At 36.3% G+C, this 17887-nt stretch overlaps 1 protein-coding gene and 1 long non-coding RNA gene across 2 annotated transcripts in view; one reads left to right on the forward strand and one right to left on the reverse strand.

Annotated features, from left to right (window-relative positions):
• The window catches only part of LOC127441626 (probable G-protein coupled receptor 158), a 111158-nt gene that overhangs the window by 71149 nt on the left and 22122 nt on the right, over nucleotides 1–17887 (reverse strand). The window lies entirely within an intron of this gene.
• On the forward strand, nucleotides 2218–3069 carry LOC127441634 (uncharacterized). The gene is made up of 3 exons (XR_007897345.1): nucleotides 2218–2381; nucleotides 2491–2616; nucleotides 2852–3069. It is a non-coding gene; the product is annotated as an uncharacterized LOC127441634 (long non-coding RNA).

Raw genomic sequence — 17887 nt, forward strand, 5'->3', positions numbered from 1 at the left:
ATAATTCAAATCGCTTAAAAAACATACTAAATGATGTTTTATTGAAAATGTAAAAATGCAGAAAGTTTTTTGTGAGGGTTAGGGGATAGAATCTATAGTTCATACAGTATAAAAATCATTATGGCTATGGAGAGTCCTCATAATGATAGCTGCACCAACATGTGTGGGGAGTGTGTGTGTGTGTGTGTGTGTGTGTGTGTGTGTGTGTGTGTGTGTATTTTTTTGCACTCAAGATGTTTTATAGTCCCACCTCTTCATTTCTGTGTCTTTATGTTCGGCATTGAGGCTGATTTATTGATTTTAATCAGCAAATCAAAAAATTAAAAAAGTTCTGTTTTATGATCTCTCCCATTAATTTCCTATGGTCAGTCAATTTTGACCATCAACAGCAAAGGTGTTGGTTTTTCATTGAATTATTTTTTTTAATTTTTTACATTTTCTTTTATTAATTAATTTATTTTTCAGATTGCAAGTCTAGGAAAAGTCACTAAATCTTGTACCACCATTTTTTGTTATATAAAAAAAATCTGAACAGCCCAAGAAGGTTAATGGGTTTCTTGCAACCATCTGCTTCCCAACAGAAATAAATGTGCATTACGGCTACACACAATGCTGAATACCATTGTAAATTCAGCAACTAAACAAGATTTTCCTTAAATGAAGTTGGAATTACACAGATTTACATTAACAGTGCTCATGGTGGGACTGTCTTGAAAGGATTATACATTAAAAATCAGTTTCTCTGGGAAGAAAATAAAAGTCAAGCTGCACCCATTGACAACTCAGCAGTCAGTCTGCTCAGCAAGTAGACCATCTGTGACAGGGAAGCTGAAGTCATTTATCATATTTTCAGGAAGAAAAACGTCAGTTCTATGTATTTTATGACAGTGGATATACAGTATGTGTAGCATTTTACGGTAAAGTTAAAGGGGGACGTTCCAAACAGATGGGCCCACAAAAGCACGTTGCTAAGAGTCCTTTGAAATGACTGCTACAAGCTTAAAATAAAAACATTTACATAAATACCAATACAGTGCATACAACAAGAATGATGTGCATGACACATGCATGTATTTGACACAGCTGTAATGCCATTTTGTGCACTCTTTCAAGTCAAGAGTGACATGCCTCTTGAAAGTTGAAGAAAACCCAGCGCTCAGTCTGCTGCACTTTAGGAACTGAAATAAATTGTATTACTGTAAACTAGGTCTGAATAAAGCACACACACACAAAAGGTACACCAAGTTCACAATGCTCTAAAAATAAACTGCAAGCAGTATAAAGCCTATAAAAAGTTCTCACCACTCTTAGAAAAAAAGGTTCTTTGTGGTTCTATATAGAACCCTAGGGTTCTTTACTCAGCTCCAAAGAAACCTTTATGCCAAAAAGGTTCTATTTAGAAATATTTGCAAAAAAGAACCCTTTTTGTACAAAAGGGTTCTTTAGGCTGACAGTTGCTTAATGTGACTATGTATGTGTAGGCTATGTATAAATTACATTAATAATATTTTTATTTATAAATAGTTTTGAACACTACACTATACATTACTTTTGCATTTCATACTGCAGAAAAATAAAACTTTTACAATTTACTTCTCCATCTTTGGGTTTGACTGGAAAAGGATAAATGACAGATGATCAGATCCAGTGTCGTTTCTCTTTAAGACGACAGGTTTATCTCAGTATCAATATGCAGTCTATGGTCCAATCTATTCTTGACTATTAATTCAATATCAGATGCATAAAACTGTGTTTATCAACAGCAAACAATTTGAGCATGTAGCACTGGTTATTTTTGTCCTTTCTACTGTACATAGCGCAAAGACACATTTAAGCCACGTGCTCGCAGACGCGAAACTCACACGAGTTATCAATATGCGTGAGCATCCTATTTAAAATTTTAACGGTCACAGAAAGTCGGTTGAGCTGAAATCCTGAAAGGGTGATGTTACATGGGTAAGTGAGAGAAATACATTAATTTGTTGATTAATTGTATGTTTTTTTTTTTACCTAACTCCTTGACATTTATGACTTACACATTTAATTCAGCAAGCACAAAGAAGAAAAGTTGACAAAACTGTTTCATCCAGGCCCACAATATTCTCCGCCAGTAGGTAAGTAATTCCAAATTTGAATCAATAAAATCACTTTTGTTGTTTGACTAGTAATCCTGATGATATGTTATGTCGTTATTTACTTTTCTTTGCACATAGAAAACATGGGGGGAAAACTAAACAAGTTTCCAGGAGCACATCAGAGCCAAACATTGAATTAAGCCAGCTGCACTGATACAAAGAGATTAAAAGAGCTCTATTCAAGAGAATGTCAAATGTCCAAAGTCAAAGAGAGGAAGTGATGGAAATGTTTCAATTTCTCAACTTGTGAGTATTTGGTGTTTGTAGTTTTATTGTCATGTTCAAAAGTATAATGATTATGTATTTTTTTATTTATTTTTTTGAAAATGCCATAATAATTTAACATGGGTTTTAGCAAAGACCTTCAACTAACTCAGAGCACTTCAGAAGTTCTTGCCACCAACATCATCAGAGCCATGAGAAGTGGAAGTCAAAGGGTACATTTGACTTCAAAACAATGACATAAACGATATCATAAAAGGTATATCTTTTCCCATTATTTCTCATTATTTTGCATTGCATCAAGGTTTTTATAATGCTAAAAATTGTTAATTTCTGTTTGCAGTGGCTCTGGAGTGCAACATTATTTGTTTGATCATCTTCATACAGATAAAACAAAGTTTTAAGATGTAATTTAGAGAGATACCAATTAATTTCTGTTTTTAATTACTGTGCATACTGACTGCACATCTATCAAATGTTTCTCTTACTTTCAGGAATCAGCACATCAAACATCCTCAAACTTTTCTTTCAAATGGAGTCAAGACCCCTCAGTGCAGAGAGTCAGCATCAAACTGATGACATGGGGATGGCTGAAGTGAAGTAATGTTTTGTCTAATTTGTTGTCTTCAAAAGACCTCACTATAATCATGCTGTAGAAAGACTCCCCAGTGGGTAATAACAAAATTATTCTGTATTCTGTAAAAGATTTTCATTGGTCATTTGTTTTTATTTATTTATTTATTTTAACTTAGTTTTGTACTTATTTATTAATCTTACTTATGGTTATAATTTTAACATATGGTTAATGTTAAATGATTTAATGTTTATGATTTTATATAAATAATATGACTACTAATTCAGCTTTTAGCTTCTTATTACAAACCTGTGGATGTCAATTCTTATAACTATTGCATTATGAACTGCATTTATTGCTTGTGTTGTTGTAAATACAAACTATTAAAAATATTTTACTACGTATTACTTAAGTGTGTTTTATATGGTTATTTAACTTTCATAGTGATATAACATCTGTATGAACTATTTAATTCCCATATCCATTAAACGTTATTCTGGTAATAAAACAAAAAATCACATTTAAAAACTAAACAAAAAACCAATGTTATTATTCCAAGTTGGGAACCCTAAAAGGTTCTGTATAGTAAATTTTCACCTGGCTCAAAGAACCCTTTAGGGGTTAGCCTTATGAGGATTGTCAAGCAAAATCGAGTTGGGTGAACTTCACAAGGAATGGACTGAGGCTGGGGTCAAGGCATCAAGAGCCACCACACACAGACATGTCAAGGAATTTAGCTACAGTTGTCGTATTCCTGTTGTTAAGCCACTCCTGAACCACAGACAACGTCAGAGGCATCTTACCTGGGCTAAGGAGAAGAAGAACTGGACTGTTGCCCAGTGGTCCAAAGTCCTCTTTTCAGATGAGAGCAAGTTTTGTATTTCATTTGGAAACCAAGGTCCTAGAGTCTGGAGGAAGGGTGGAGAAGCTCATAGCCCAAGTTGCTTGAAGTCCAGTGTTAAGTTTCCACTGTCTGTGATGATTTGGGGTGCAATGTCATCTGCTGGTGTTGGTCCATTGTGTTTTTTGAAAACCAAAGTCACTGCACCCGTTTACCAAGAAATGTTGGAGCACATCATGCTTCCTTCTGCTGACCAGCTTTTTAAAGATGCTGATTTCATTTTCCATATATATAATTTTTTAGGAGGTCTAACTATGAAGTGTGCAAAATAACCATTTTGGGTTCTATATGGAAACTTTTCTTCTAAGAGTGTGATCTCAGAAATGTTTCTTGTTAAATTAGTCACTCTTTTTTTCACCTTTATTTCACCAAGAATAACCCAGTGAGAAAAAGACTTAGAGAGGGCAATAAAATTATGCATCTAGGGCTTTTAGTATAATTACCATTACATTGTATTAATAGTTTTGATTTACTCATAAAATGTTTGGAGAGAAGATTAAGTAGACTAACCTGATAAATCCTGCCAAGAATATATCCAGGTAATATTTCACCCATAAATCAAAATAAATAAATAAGAAAATACAGTATATTTTGCTCAAAGAGTTAAAGAGCATGAAGCCTGTTTTTAGGACCATTACGATTTTTCCCAAGACTGTGATGTACAAAACGTATATCTTTTTCATTACTGTACTGTGAAAAAATAGTAGTATATTATTTAAATTGTAAGTATTTATTTTGGAAGCATATAAGTATTAAAAAGTGCATAAATATCTTTCATTACTATAATGTGGGAAAAAAAAAACAATGATACAATGTTTAAATATTTAGTATTTATGGTATAGTATAGTATTATCTCATGCTATAATATTCATAAACCATGTAATATTTGTTGTCCTTTGTGTGAATTTAATTAGACATAATATATATATATATATATCATTCAATCAGTGAAATGTGGGGGGAGGTTATTAATTGTGGGCAACCTGAGACATCTGAAAACATGAATGCAAGCTATGAAATGTGAGGAGTTAAAAGTAACTGTATTTAACTCCGTTTCAACATAAGCATAAGAGTTATCTGAGATCAATCTGTCACTGAAGACAGCAGTGCTTAACCTCTCTGCTCCATGGTCCCAACATAACTTGCCTGCATCAGAATATATTTGGATTTGTGTGTGTGACAGCATAACTTGAGGGATGCTTCTCTGCCCTGTTGTGACCTATCCAACACAACTGTCATGATAAATAAATGAGAGAAGGTTTCAGGGGTAGCAAACTCAGTAAACACTTGCGCCACATTTGCACACAGTATTTCACTAGCATCGCAAATTCGCAATCCAGTGTAACCAGGCGCTATATATGATAAAATACTTGCGCTGTAAGTATATAAAGTCATTGTCATTCTTTTCAGCGCAAACACCCCTCCTTTCTATAAACATTTGGGTTATTATGCTACAAAGCACAAACATTTCCATGTTCTCCTTGAGCGTTCTGCATTTTCTGCATCTTTTCTGGCAGACCTGACATGCTATTGCATCTAGACTTGATTACACAGTGCATCCATGCAAAGATTGCTGAATTATTAAAGAACTCACTGGTCGTTTGTATACCTTCAGCAAGCAAGGTATGTAAACATGACTCACAGTTGCAATATTCTATCTCAACATCAAAACCTTTTCATTTCCTGCCAGTCACCCTTACACATGACAATAAATATGGCAGTGAAATTCAAACTTAGACATTTTGATTTTGTAGACACTGTCTAAAGATGTATATGTTGCAAAGTTACAAAGCTGTATCTGTGGCCCATAGTCCTCAGTATTAATGCCAAATAGACAATACTCCCAAAACTTTCAATCCTCCCTATAGGCTATTGTTAATACTCTCTTCCAATACTCTTGATAATGTTTAACGTTGTTGAAAAATGCTCTTGTAAGACAGTCAAAAACTAACTTTAGTGACTTTTACCCTGCACCAACAAAAAGTCACTCATGTATTTCAACTTGATTCAGAGCATTTCATTAGTTTAACCAAGGCTAAGGGTTCAAATGAAAATTCTGTTATCATGTCCGAGCTGCTACTTTTTATTTATTCATTTATTTTTGCATACAATGAAAGAGAACACTTATTTTTACTGTCATGTTCAAAAATGACAAAAGCACATGAAGTATCATAAAGGTAGTCAATTCTACTTGTGTGCTATTGTAACGGGAGCCAGCTGGTGCATGTTGGCTGTGCGGTGTGTGTAAATCTCACTCCCCTAGCATCAAGAGGCGCACTAGCGACGGACGCTAGGGGCTGTAGCATTTAGCCTCCTCGTTAGCGTGCCTGCCTCCCATGCCGGCTGATGCCGGTTCGAATTCCACTTGGAGCGGGTTGAGCAGGACCGGTTACACTATGTTCCAATTCTTCTCTAGTCATACAATACCTTAATCTAAAGAACAGACTGAATTAGACATTATTCCCAGAAAATCTTTCCCTCCGCCATAGCTCTCATCATCCACATTAATTCAAACATTAATCTCAAGACGTGTCAGGTTTAAAATCAAATGTCAATTTGAGAGGGAAAGATTTTCAGCTAATTTTGCTCTGTTCCCCACACGTAGCTAATATGTGGTTTCAAAAATCTTGGAATGTAGCGGAGGCATTGTGGACTACTTTTGAGGTGTAATGTTAGTAATGTTTTTTTGAGCCAATACAGTCATAATTTATTTTTCCCCATTAATCCCCATTTTTTACAATCTCTCTGACTCTGAATCAAACAGGTCATTTTTGCAGCTATGTAAATGCCCTGTTTGCATGTGAAATGAGATACTGTGCTGTGTTGCACTTTTTCTCATGAGCTGCGTGTTTGCTGTCCAGCATTGTCCAATAGTGTTTATAACCTGCCTTACCCTTCAATAACAGTTTTCTTGCAAAGCGTTTATTACATTGTGACAGATTTACAAAACAATCCATGATGAAACATGCCTCACAAACGGTAAAGATCATGCTGAAATTATTGGTGTTCTTGTTATAAATAAACTCTTTTTCTAACACTGGGATCATTTGCAGAGCTGTAGGTGCCACATACAGCCAGGAACAGCACACGGTTGGATTTTCCTACATTTTGCTCATAACATTAGTTTTTCTTGTTTTTAGGAATAACCATACTTCTGGCTGGGTCAAGATTCTGAACACTTAATACTCATTGTTGACGTGTAAAGTGGGCGGTCATGTGTGCATGTGTTAATGTATTCATCTGTCTAACATCAGAAAGTAATGGAAGTTTTGACTGATCTAACTGTAAATTCAGCAACAGTAGGTCGACAGTTCTTGAACTACAGAAAACTCAGTCTGTATCGTAATTTGAAGCACTGACCCGAGAAGCGAGAAGTGTTGTTGAACAAATGGGCACATTTGAGATCCAATTTCTGTGTGAAATATCCAGAGAGGCGCAAGTTGTAAAGCGAGTTGTTTTTAGTTGTAAATGATGTAAAAAAATAAATAATAAAAAAAAGTGAACAGGAATGCATATTTTATTAAGTTTACACCCAAACCCTAAACCTAACTGTCAGTGGAGTGAAAATTCAATCTACAAAGGGAAGCTGTAACCTCCAAATCGTGATTGTCACTGATTATGCGAATGTGATTATTTCCTGGTTTCAACACAGGAAGAGAACACAGGTCTCTAATGCTGCTGATGCAATGCTTTATCTGTCACGTCACATGAAAAGGTAAACACATTTGCACTGATGCAAAAATGTCAGATGGGAGATGCCGCTTGTCAGTAACTCGGCAGAATAGTGTTGATGTCAGGGTACTGACACGTTCAATAGCAACATGTCGACTTCCCATGTGTTCATGTTGTTTTTTGCAGCTTATTTTTTTTATATCGCTTTTTTCACTGCAGAATAAGTTTTGAGTTCCAAAAGTTAAAGTATGTTTTCACAGTACAACGAACGAAGATAATTTGATTCTTCATGATATGACTCCTTAAAAATACTCCATTAACACCATAACTTATCATCTTAAATCTTCAGTTCTAGAGTCAAAACAAATAGTAATGAGGCATGCGAATTTATGCAATAGGCTCTCTCATTATGTTCAGAGACAATGGCTTTCTGCAGATTGCCAAAGTGATACACTAATCCACAATTGCACAACATTATTATTAAAACTAATGGACTAGAAGAAATGGCACAGCTTTAGAAAGGACTTTTGCCCTTTGGGAAAACAGCAGGAAAAAAACACTGCCTGGATGTGGCAAAGCTCTGATGATGTAGTGGGCTGTGCATATTTCCCGCAAGTCTCCAGAGCTCTTTTCTTTAGCTGTAACAGAGAGACTAAATCGAGCCTGACAGTCACTCAAACCATTATTCAGGCTAATCCACCCCAGGAACAAAGTCACTGCAGGACATTTAGTGCCTATGATTCGGGGATGTACTCCTTTAAAATGTCAACCCCTGAGCTGATGTTCTCTTAGCTCATCTTCAATGACAGGACAGATTTTAAGAGGCACAGTCCTGATGTCTTAGGTAGAGATGAGGCTATAAATAGATTGCAGCTCTGTGGCATTGATACACACAGACACACACACTCCACTCTACCTCAGATGGGACACATAAGTAATTCCTCTGTATCTCTCTCACAAACACAGAGAATCCTCCCAAACTCTGTTTTGCTTCAGTTGCTGTGGCTGGAAGCAAACGTTCCGCTAGTGAATGCTGGCATGATTTTCCTCTCTGCTTTTCCTCCAGTATTCCCATGGGGTGGACCAAACATGGACTATGCTCAATAATTTAGAAAGGCTGCTGAAATCCATTATACTGCATTTATAATGGAACATAACTTACTGGCAAGTTTTCTACACAAGACAACAACTGATCATTTTAAAGCCCAGACCAGGCAATATATGGTTAAGACTCATCGTATAGATGGCAGATGGATAAGCTAGCACCAGGGCAGGACAATATGTTGGTTTATAGAAGAATTCTGGTCCTCTAATCTGATTGGACAAGCAACGTTCCAAGAACACATTCAGAAGTCAAATCGACCATTGCAAAGACTGGTTGTTGGCTTGATTGGTACTGTACAACCACACACAGGTGCAGCACTGGACAACATTGGCATAAAATATCCTGCTGGCCCCATTTACCAGTAATCCCGAAGCTAAATGCAGAAACAACACCATTCGTGGTACTGATAAACGTTATGAAAAATACCATACAAAACAAAAGATAAGCTTACATGTTGCACATTTTATTTATTTAAAAAAGGCATCTGATGCTGTCAGGCAGGGTGTTACACTACACAAATATTTTTCTTAATCACTATCTTTGTTTTTATTCCCCCCCAAAAATCTAACTTTTAAGGATCTATAAAAATATCCTAAATATCCTTTTTAAAATTACATGACAAGCAGAATTGCCTAAGTAAGATTTTATGCTTATTACAGTCAGAGGTGGTAGCGTAGCCAAAAACTGTACTCAAGTAAAAGTATAATTACTTTAAAAAAGAATTACTCAAGTAGAAGTAAAAGTACTAACATAAATAATTACTTGAGTAAGAGTAAGACAGTATCCAATTAAAAGAGTACTCAAATAGTGAGTATCGTTACTTTCACAAATTACATAATGGACATTAACTCCCTAGATTCCATTACATAATACACATTTAACATGTATTACAGAATTATTATTATTATTATTAATGGAAATTCTGTCATTATTCACCATCATTTTGTTCCAAACCCGTATGACTTTCTTTCTTCCATGCAACACAATAAGGAGATTTTAGACAGAATGTTAGCCTTGGTCACCATTTACTTTCAGTGAATGTGTTTTTTTTTTCTCCATATTTTGAAAGAGAATTGTGATTGAGACTGTCAATCCCTAACTTTCTGTCTAACATCTTTTGGGTTCCACAGAATACAGAAGGTCACACAGGTTTGGAACAAAATGAGGGAAGGGAAATGATTGCAGAATAATAAATTATGGCTGAGCTATCTTTTTAAAGGGGTAGTTCACCCAAAAATGAAAATTCTCTCATCATTTACTCACCCTCATGCCATCTCAGATGTTTATGACTTCCTTTCTTCTGCAGAACACAAATTATGATTTTTAGAAAAATATCTCAGCTCTGTAGGTCCATACAATGCACGTGAATGGGTGCCAAAATTTTGATGCTCCAAAAGGCACATAAAGGAATCATAAAAGTAATCCATATGACACCAGTAGTTAAATCCATAACTTCAGATGTGATATGATAGGTGTGGGTGAGAAACAGATCACTATTTAAGCCAAATTCTTCTCCCTGCCCAGCAGGGGGCAATATGCAGAGAAGAATGTGAATCACCATAAACAAAAGAAGAAGAATGTGAACATGATCTGTTTCTCATCCACACCTGTCACATCGCTTCTGAAGATATTGATTTAACCACTGGAGTAGGGCTGTCAAATTAAAATTAAAATACAAGAAAAAAAAATGCCCTTTCCAATGCTAAAACTGTGTATTTGAATTATGGATTTGTGCCAAGCACTGACGATGACTTCAGATCGATCGCATTCTTGTGCTAAAAAAGGCTAGACACAGCGCAACAAATACAGTTTAACAAAAAGCAGGTGTCTCAAGATGCTTTTTAAATTTCTTTTTAATTAGACACAGCATCTAAAAAACAGTGCTCCTGGATGAGATACTGAATAAACAAAAACAAAGATGTTCATCTAGCATGTTTTTACATAGAAAAACAAATGGATGGTTGCAAAAGCGTTCGGTGTGAACAGCCCCTTACAGTTGGCAGAGGTACTTGGCCATTGAGTCTTGCTCTCTTATAAGCGTTTCTCAGATTAAGCAATGAGTATTTTTAACGCTTTGTCAGGAAAGGAGTTCAACTTGGAAATGTGTGTCTGTCTCGAGATCCTTGTGTTTGGTTCCATCCTGTTGTGTTCCGTCTGTTTGAACAGCCCCATGCCTGGGCTCATAATCTGAGCCGCTTCACCACCGAGTTCAGCTGAATACCACTGCTATCTGTGAATATTGCTACCTGACATAAACTGTAATGAATTAAAAACAATGTGGTATTTTGCAGTTATTATGAAGTTTGAGTCGGGGGTAGTATATACTATGGCATCAGTAAGTGTAACACCATGTGAACTGTCTATTGAAGCGTTATGGAATGCTCTTTTTTTAACAGCCAGGAATGTTATTTGCTGTAATATAACAGTGCTGTATGGTTTATGTATTGAATGCGCCCTCTTGTGGACTAAGGAAACAACGTCAAATTAAAAAATCAGCTGACTTGAAAATTCAAATATTATTTTAATTTTGAAAATATTTAAGGTAAAAATTTTAACTTAAATTTGAACCCAGTTGACAGCCCTACACTGGAGTCTTATGGATTATGTTATACTGACTTGTGTGATTTTTAGCTTTAAAATGTTGGCACCCATTCACTTGCATTGTATGGACCAAAAGAGCTGAGGAATTCTTCTAAAAATCTTTATTTGATTTCAGCTGATGAAAGATATACACATCTGGGGTGGCATAAGAGTGAGTAAATGATGATGATTTTGGGTGAAATATCCCTTTAAGGGCTCTTGTCATATCTTGATGAATTTGTCAATAAGAAGAAGAGAGGTTTGGAAAACTTTCTTGTAATTATTACGGTGATAACTTGAACAATGTTCCACAGGGACATTATATATAATGCTGAAATATAAACCAAAGCAAGATCATTCTTTATTGATACTTACTTTCGTTATTTCATAGCTTTTAGTTGTTAGTTCAGTGTAGTTACAGTTTTCAGTGTCGAAAGAATTTATATCATTAGTTCTGCACAGCAGTACCGCCGCTCCCTAAACGCAGAGTATGCAGCCTGCATAGGGCACCAACCCCGGTCGCGAAACACTCTTTTCACCATATGATCGCCTTGCGCCCACATATCTCTCACGCGTGCACCTTGTTGAGCACGTGCAGAAATGCTCAAGTTGTCAATAATGTGATCGGCAGAGCAAAAAGCATTTACACTTAACTTGGATTCAGGGGTAGTTTTATGATTTCTAAGGCCCCAAACAACTGACCAACCCGGGGCCCCATTTCAAAAATTTTGCTTAAATGACATATAAAATGTATTTTAAATCATAATTTTGAATTCATCCTATCATTCATTGTAGCCAAGTACATTCAAAATGTTTAATGAAATAAAATCTAGTTAAAGATAATTAATGCATGATTTCCACAATACAGTAATAAAAAATAAAAAAACAATATTTACCTACATATATTTTTACAAAACAATTTTTTTTTTTTTTAAGTGAACGTGGTGTGCAAAACTACTTCACCCAGTAACATTTTGGAATTATGTTGATACAGTATATATTAATATTATAAAACAACAATTATCTATTGTTCTCCAGTTTGTCATAATAATATGATACAGTATTATTATTATTACTTTGAGGATTTCTTGTATACAATAATAATATAGTTCTGTCTTATTTACTTTCACCTGGAGGCTGCAGTGTATTGTTCATCGTGTTGCAAAAGGCTGTATTTTATGCAAGCATCATAGGCAACATTCCTAACTGTAACAGTAAACATAAAAGGCACGGTGGCCCCTCATCACACTGAAAAAACAGAGCAGACGCATGCAAAAACACTTTCGGTGTGAACAGCCCCTAACTCATCTGTGAAAATGAGTGGACAAAACAAGTTCAGAAGGCCTGTATATTATTTTTTATCAATTACAAACCCGAACCCAAAATCCTACTGACCCGAACCTGGCTGCTTCGTGAACCACTCTGAGACCACAGACAACAGCGTATCCGCGTGTGTACTCAGAACAACATGTCACCCCTCAAGCGGTTTTTGCTGAGCTTTCCTACCCGGGGCAGGTGGTTTGTGTGGTAGTTAAAACCGCTACTGCTTGGATGTTTACATGGATTTATACAGTTAATCAGCCCTTAGTAGCTGCGATAGTTTCCAATACACCCCCGAGGGCGTAAATGCGTAAATACTGCTCATGACATGTGGGATGCAGGACAAAGCGCACTGATATACAATACTGCTGCACAGATTTAAAAATGTACACTTAAAAACTGACGTCACAAGAGCCCATATTTACAGAATCACCCTGAAAATTACCATTACCATGTCACAGAAAAGCCCACGTTATCATTAGAGCCACAACTTATCTCAGTGTGCTGCCTTAAGTTGGAGCTGCAATTTTAATCTTGAAATATCCACTTGTCTTGGTGTTAAATGAAGGCATTACATGACAAAACTATTCTTTTTTCACTGTGCGGAGCGAAGAAAGTGTTTCACTTAGTTTGAAGAGTTTGATGCTGCAGCAGTGACAGACTTGGCTTGAGTGACAGTCTGTGACAGCGCGTGCAGCCGTGTGAACTTCCGCTGTCGTAAAAGTCCCATTCAATAATCTCTCAATAATTTACGAATGAATTAAAATGAAACCCAGTAATGTAACGACAGGAACAGCGCCCATTGTAATGAAGTAAAAGTATTTTTTTCATTAAAAATGTACTTGAGTGAGAGTAAAAAGTACCCACTTTTAAACCTACTCTAAAAGTAATTTGTTTTCCAAAAAGTTACTCAAATAAATGTAATGGAGTAAATATAGCATGTTACTACCCACCTCTGATTACAGTACAATCAAAAATAATTTCTCTGTGGTTTGTAGAGAAAAATATATTTTAGTATTAATATAGTTAATTTTAACTATAAAATTAATTATTATAGTTAATTAAGTGTTAATATATAATTATGCTTCTCAGGTAAATTTATCTTGTTTAACGGATGTTTCGATATTTTTACAATAATATAAGACATGTTCACACAATATTCTGCTAACTGGGATTTTTAACCCTGTACGACCCCATGGTGATGGGCGATGTATTTTGGCTTCACTATCTGCAGCGGATAACATAAATGAATTCAAACTGACTGAATACTGTTCACAACACTGTAGACTGTCATTTAAGGGTTAAACCTCTGGTGCACCAAGTCAAGTGACACAACAGCATGACTTTGATTTCAGTGAAGTGCTTTTACGGGCTCAGAACCAACAAAAGGGCCTCTGGTAAGAAACCTTGGTGTAAAGAGTAGCATCTCTAGTTTCATTTGATATACCGCTTTAAAATTTTTTTATTAATTTTTCGCCATCAGTGCGTTGTTGAACATGATGTCCACATAGGTGGATTTTGGGACATTATTCCCTCAAAAGTTGAAAAAATATGTTAGTTATTTTGGATAACGTTAACACATCTGTGTGTCACTTCTCTTCATTTTAATATAAATTTAGTAATAACATTTTATTTTGTTATCACTGTACAATATGGTTCTATTCATTAACATTAGTAAATGCATTCCTATTTATTTACTGTGTATTTTCACATTGAGAATCAATGGGTTCATCCAAAAGCTGAAAAATGTTGCTTTCAGAGGCTTTATATGGAGTTTGGATGAAAATAAGGTGCATTTCGAACTGATAAGAGGCCAGTGCAGACAGACAGCATACTGGAGGTTAAGTCATTCAATAAATAGGGTGCAAGGGGACATCCTATAGTTTATATGCAGCTATGAGCATTCACTCCTAAAATCCGACCAAAAGATCAGTTTCAGGATGCAGATGATGTTTGGACGACTCAATATGTTTGGCAGACATGGGACAATACATAGATTCACAATTCATAATCCTAAATTTTATTTTATCATGGTTGGCAGTGATTGGATGATGCTGGCCTGTACTTTGAATAAGAATTATTTATTCAGCTTTATAGAAAATCAGCTGTAATGTCTGTAACGTCTCAAAAACATGAATAAGCAACACCCCTGGAAATATAATAAACTACAATACTTGATGAAAAAAAAATCTGACTCTCTATAGCTTGGTATTATTTAAAATTTCACAACTTTGTCCCACTGTCCACATATGTGGACATACATTTTTAGGAAAACTATTTGCTCTAGAAAAAAAAAAAACATTTGCTTGTTTATTAGGTGCTACTAGTTACAAATCAAAAAGGGAAATGGAAAAGGACAAAGTGAATTTGCGCAGGTTCTGGCGTATGTACGGTTTTATACTACTGAAAACTTTTGTGCATATGCAAAAACTGTCTTTTGTGCATACACACACTTTCAGGATGACATGTACGTAAAGTTTTATACATGAGGCCCCCGGTTGTTTCATTCTGTGAATACTTGAAAATAAGCCTTGCATATTACATTGCAACATTATAAAAGAGGAATTTCAAAATAATGAAATGCTGGAATGTCGGCTGCTGGGCTTTTTTTATCTCCTTGTGATTAACACAAATGTCACTTTGTGTTAATCGTGTCACTTTAGAAGACTTCCTGCTTCCTGTTTAGAAGACTTCCTGTTTCCTGTTCTGGTTGCTGCCGGCACACAGCACGAGTCTGTTTGTTTGTAGTTTGCTAGCCTGCTTAGCATTGCTTATTCCTCTATGCTCATTGTTTTATCCTTTGCCATTTTACCGTGTGCTTCCTTTTTTCCCTGCATTTCTACTGTTTCAACTGTGTGTATATTTCCGTGCACACACATTTTTTTTCTTTTCTTTTTTCCTCGTCAACATCTCACATTTCGACTGCGTGCATTCGTTTTCTCCTCTGTTTTACACAGATTATTTCATCAATCTCAAACATCTGTTGATCAGGAACCAACACAGCAACAGCAGACAATTGTGTGAGGGATTCACATCGATCTCAAACCCTCGCCGCTCAAGAACAACCATAACAACAACAACAACAAACAATTGCGGTAAGTCATGGAATCTGCTCATATTATTGCTTCCTGCATCGCATGCCACATGTTTACTATAGCTTCTTCCGTCAGCAGGGGAGGGGTTTACATGTGATAAATGTAAGGAAATAGTCAGGCTGATGGAAAAGGTTAATAAGTTAGAGGCACATATCCAAACGCTAGTGGAGGTCAGTGAGAAAGAGAAGTCGGTAGATACTGTTTTGGATGTGGGTAGAACATCAAGCCACACACACACTTTGGTTCCGGCTGTAGAGCTCCAGCAGCAGGGCGTTTGGGTAAAGTCTCAGTGGCATACTCGCTCAGCAAAGTGACACCACTCTCCCGTTCCTGTTAGGGTTTCCAATCAATTCTCCCCACTCAGTGATGCACCCACTGAGGATCATGTAGAAAGAGCCCTGGTTATAGGAGATTCTATTGGAAGGAATGTGGAAATAGAGACTCCAGCCACTATTGTCAAATGCATTTCCGGTACCAGAGCGTCTGACATCAGATCAAATTTACAAGTGCTGGCTAATGATAAATGTAGATTTTTCTTAAATTCATGTCGGCACTAAAGATGTCCGGCTTCGCCAGTTGGAGATCACAAGAGGTAATGTTAAAGAGGTGTGTGAACTTGCAAAAACAATGTCAGACACTGTAATATGCTCTGGCCCCCTCCCTGCTCATTATGGTGATGAGGTTTATAGTAGATTAGTGTCACTGAATGGCTGGATGTCTAAGTGGTGTCCGGAGAATAGCATAGGATTCATAGACAATTGGAAGAGTTTTTGGGGTAGACCTGACCTGCTAAAGAGAGATAGACTCCCTCCCTCCAGGGAAGGTGCCACTCTCCTCTCAAGTAATTTGGCTCATAGTCTTAATAGTGATAGTATTTGACTAACTGGGTCCCAGGTCAGGAAGCAGACAAACTGGCTAATCCAAACATCTGCTAGCTGCCTTGAGATGTCACACAGGTCACATAAACTACAATACATAGAGACTGTATCACCTAGATATCACATAGAGATTGTGTATGTTCCCCAAACTACCAAATACAAACCCCTCACTAAATCATTTAGAAAAAAACTGATTACGGTAAAACTTGAAAAATAAAAAAAATAAATCAAAGATAAACATCATATAAAGGTAATAATTTAATAATAATTTTATTTATCACACATTATATGTTTGCACATATACAGTGAAATTCTTTTTTTCACATATCCCAACTAAGCTGGGGTCAGAGTGCAGGGTCAGCCATGATATGGTGCCCCTGGAGCAGACAGGGTCAAGGGCCTTGCTCAAGGGTCCAACAGCAGCATCTTGGCAGTGCTGGGGTTTGAACCCCCAACCATCTGATCAGTAACACAGAGCCATAACCACTGAGCCACCACTGCCCCAACTAAACATTAGATCTCTTTCAAACAAAGCACTAATTGTAAATTAAATTATTACAGATTATAGTTTGGATGCACTCTGTTTGACTGAAACCTGGCTTAAACTGGATGAATATATTAGTTTAAATGAATCTACTCCCCCAGGTTATTGTTATAAACATGAGCCTCACCTGAAGGGTCGAGGAGGAGGTGTTGCTGCAATTTACAGTGAAGTTTTTGGTATTACTCAGAGGACAGGATATAAGTTTAAGTCTTTTGAACTAATAATGCTTAATGTGACACCGTCAGATACAAATAAAAAATCTCTCTCATCTTTTGCCCTTGCTACAGTATATAGATAACCCGGGCCATATTCTGATTTCCTTGGTGAATTTGCAAATTTTCTATCAGATCTAGTATTTACTGTGGATAGAGCATTAATTGTTGGTGGCTTCAACATTCACACAGATAATGAAAACGACACATTGGAATTAGCATTTATCGATATTCTAAACTCTCTTGGAGTCAGACAAATGTGACAGGACCAACTCATCGCCATAATCATACGCTAGATTTAATTCTGTCATATGGAGTTGATATTGATACTATAGAAATTCTGCCGCAGAGCGATTGACATCTCAGATCATTACCTCATCTCTTGTATGCTGCAGTCAGCTAATGTTACTCAATCTACACCACACTATCATTCAGGTAGAACTATTCTTTCGACCACTTAAGATAGCTTCACTAATAATCTTCCAGATTTATCTCATATACTCAGTAAGCCAAAAAGTCTAGAAGAACTTGAAGTAATAAAAGAAAATATAAATACAGTCTTCTCTGGCACTCTTGATAGTGTTGCCCCCCTTCAAATTCACTAAGTCATTATACTAAGTAAACATCTACAATTAAAATGTCTCAAACA

This window comes from Myxocyprinus asiaticus, chromosome 5, assembly GCF_019703515.2.
Source record: "Myxocyprinus asiaticus isolate MX2 ecotype Aquarium Trade chromosome 5, UBuf_Myxa_2, whole genome shotgun sequence".
In the NCBI taxonomy this organism is placed as follows: domain Eukaryota; kingdom Metazoa; phylum Chordata; class Actinopteri; order Cypriniformes; family Catostomidae; genus Myxocyprinus; species Myxocyprinus asiaticus.